At 46.9% G+C, this 3433-nt stretch overlaps 1 long non-coding RNA gene across 1 annotated transcript; it reads right to left on the bottom strand.

Annotated features, from left to right (window-relative positions):
* Positions 1–1636: 1636 nt before the first annotated feature.
* On the bottom strand, positions 1637–2933 carry LOC113619133 (uncharacterized). Its single transcript, XR_003432300.1, has 2 exons — positions 2728–2933; positions 1637–2477 (listed from the first exon to the last, which is right to left on the bottom strand). It is a non-coding gene; the product is annotated as an uncharacterized LOC113619133 (long non-coding RNA).
* Positions 2934–3433: the final 500 nt, after the last annotated feature.

Below are 3433 nucleotides of genomic sequence, written 5' to 3'. Positions count from 1 at the left end.
GGAAGGGTGGGAAGGTGATAAGGAAAGTACCTCCATTGGATGTGTTGACAATTACATGTACATAGAGTTGATCATAAAAGCAATACAATAAAGCACATCAACATTTTTTAAATAGGAAAAGAAAGGGAATTCCCTGGCAGTCCAGTGGTTAGGACTGCGCACTTCCACGGCAGCGGGCACAGGTTCAATCCCCGGTCGGGGAACTAAGACCCCACAAGCCAGGTGACACGTCCAAAAAATAAAAAATAAAAAATAAAATAAAATAGGGAAAGAAAGAAAAAATTCACCTCTAATCTCATCCCAGCAGAGCACACTTATTTGCATTTTGATGAACTTTTAATTTGCCTAAGAGAAAAACAAGAGTTAAAAAAAAAAATTAAAAAATTATAATAGCCTGATGTTGTGTAACCATCACCATTATTTGTTTCCGCAACTGTTTTCATCATCCCAAACAAAAACTCTGACACACTGAGTAATAACTCCCCACTCCTCCCTGCCCTCCACCCCATATAACCTCTATTCTACTTTCTGCCTCTGTGAATTTGTCTATTCTAGGTATCTCACATAAGTAGAATCATACAGTATTTGCTCTTTTGTGTCTGGCTTATTTCACTTAGCATGGTGTTTTCAAGGTACATCCATTGTGTAGCATGTGTCAGAACTTCATTCCTTTTTATGGCCGAATAATATTCCATCATATGGATTGACCATGTTTTGTTTATTCATCCGCTGATGGACGCTTTGGCTGCTTCCATCTTTTTGGCTGCTGTGCATAATGCTGAACACTGGTGTATAGTATCTGTTGGATTCCTGCTTTCAGCTCTTTTGGGTACATACCTAGGAGTGGAATTGCTGGGTCATCTGGTAATTCTGTTTCACTTTCTGGGGAACTGTCAAACTGTTTTCCACAGCAGCTGCATGACTAAAGGCCATTTAAGAAAATTTATCTTTAATATTGTTAAGACATCAATACTACCCAAAGTGATCTACAGAGTCAGTGCAATTCCCACAAAAATCCCAATAACATTTATTATAGAAATAGAAAAATCCATCCTAAAATTCATATAGAATCTCACAGACCCTGAATAGTGAAAACAATCTTGAAAAAGAATAATGTTGGAGTCTCACACTTCCTGATTTCAAAACTTATTATAAAACTCCAGTTATCAAAACAGCGTGGTAATGGCTTAAAGACAGACATGTAGACCAATGGAATAGAATAGAGAGCCGAGAAATAAAACCTCGAATACATGGGCAAATGATTTTCAATAAGAGTGTCAAGAGCATCCAATGGGGAAAGGACAGTCTTTTTAACAAACGGTGCTGGGAAAACTGAATATCCACATACAAACAAAAAAGTCGGACCCTTATTTAACACCATTGCCGGTACAATGCCGGTACAAAGCATCGCCGGTACAAAGTTATCACTTTAAAGCTATAGAGAAGATTATTTTTCAAACGGAAGCCTGATTGCAACACGGCACAGCTTGCAAAATGGATCTAAACATAGGCCTATAAGTATAAAACGCTTAGACGAGAACATTGGGGAAAAGCTTTATGACATTGGATTTGGCAATGATTTCTTGGATATGACACCAAAAGCACAGACAACAAAAGAAAAAATAGGTACATTGGACTTTATCAAGATTAAAAACTTTTATGCATCAAAGGACACCATCAACAGAGTGAAAAGACAACGCATGGAAGAAAATATTTGCAGATCATACATCTGATAAGAAATTAAAATCCAGACTATATAATGAACTATTACAACTCAACAACCAAAAGTTCCCGAACAACTTGATGTAAAAATAGGGAAAGGCCTTGGTAGGTTTGATCTCCCACCGGGCTCTGAGCACCCTGGCTTTTCCAGTCACGGAGGCTTCTCCAAGAAGGAGGCAGCTGGCAAGAAGGAAGCCTGGACTTTTCCAGCAGGCTGAGTGCACCTTGCCCCCCCACCCCGCCACCCCGGGCAACGGGCTGGAGGCTTTGAAAGAAAAGTGAGAACCCAGAGAGAGCTAGTGGGCTCCTTTGCCTGCCTCTCCTTGACTGGCCTGGTTCCAGCTTCCCCTGGAGGACTCTGCCCACCCCCAGCTGCGGGAATGGCTCTGTCACCCTGGCAGGGGAACCAGCCCTGGGATCTGAGCAGGGCTCATCAGAGCCGGGTGGCTGCCTCAGCCTCTCTCCAATATGGGGTGCCAGCTCCCTGGGAAGCCATCTCTTCAACAGCAGGGACACCAGATGGGGCCCTCGGTCCCCAGGTCGGGGCAAACGAGGAGCTCATTGGAGGTGAGAGAGACGAGCGGTCCTTTCTGAGGTCCCTTCTGGTCACTAGTACTTCAGGTTTAAGCCAAGAGGAGGGCTTGTTTCTTGGATGTGATGTCAAGAAAGTAGCAGGTGGTTTGGAGAGGCGCTTGGGATGGTCGATCCTAGGAGTGGCCGGACGGAAGCTGCAGCGGCAGGAAGAGGGGGCGTGTCTAGAAATAACAGCACGGATGCTGGCCGGCGGTGAGCACCGCGCCCTCATCGCTGTTTCTTGTCTCCACCCACAGACTTCTGCAGAGTGCCCCTCTGCAGAGAGGCCTCCCTGGCCACGTGGCTACATTCCCCTCCTCCCTGTGGGTCCTTGGCTAGAATGATAGGTCCGGAGCAGTACTCTGTCCCCTGTTCTTTCCTTAGTGCCTACAGCAGCGCCTGGCGCATAGCAGGTGCACGAGAAATACACACCTGAGGAATGAATGCATCCTGTGAAGGGCGTTTACTTTCAACAGTTTTTTCAGACAGGCTGTATAACTCCTCTGAGAGCACACAGCCAGAAAGAGGCAGGGCTGCGATTAGAACCAGGTCTCTTTCCAGGAGTCAGAACCTGGGAGCCCACTGCCGGGGTGGGTGGTGTCTGCACATGCTTCTCTCTGTGCAACGTGACAGGACATCCTGTCACGTGCTAGCACATGCACACGCTCCCGGGAGCCGAGCCCTGGGATTGGCAGGAGGTTCTGTGCTGTCCTGGAGGATGCTGGCCTCCTCCTCTCTCCTGCTGAGGGTTTATTCCTCCAAGCCTGGCTTAAGCGACACCTCTTTTAGGAAGGCTTCCCTGGGTGTCCCCAAGTCCCCTTCCTCCTCTAGACAGTTCTAGAATCTTGTACAAAGTGCTGCCAGGGCGTCCGTCATGGCGAATCCCAAGTACAGCAGAAAGACTTGGGGCAGATCTGCCTGGACTAAAATCTGGACGTGCCAGTAGCTGTGGGACCCTGGGCATATCACTTCACCCTCCCCCTGCCCCACCAGCATGGCTCTCTCACCCGGACAGTGGAGACACTAGTACCCTCTCTGCCAGGGCCGCCATAACACAGGACCACAGAGACAGGGCTTAAACAACAGAAACTCATGTTCTCACAGTTTTGGAGGCTGGAAGTCCAAGATCAAGGTGAAG

This window comes from Aethalodelphis obliquidens, unplaced genomic scaffold, assembly GCF_003676395.1.
Source record: "Aethalodelphis obliquidens isolate GAN/ISIS:26980383/991018 unplaced genomic scaffold, ASM367639v1 scaffold6, whole genome shotgun sequence".
Classification (NCBI taxonomy): Eukaryota; Metazoa; Chordata; class Mammalia; order Artiodactyla; family Delphinidae; genus Aethalodelphis; species Aethalodelphis obliquidens.
Note: the sequence above shows the minus strand (reverse complement) of the source record. Positions and strands in the feature narration are given on the sequence as shown.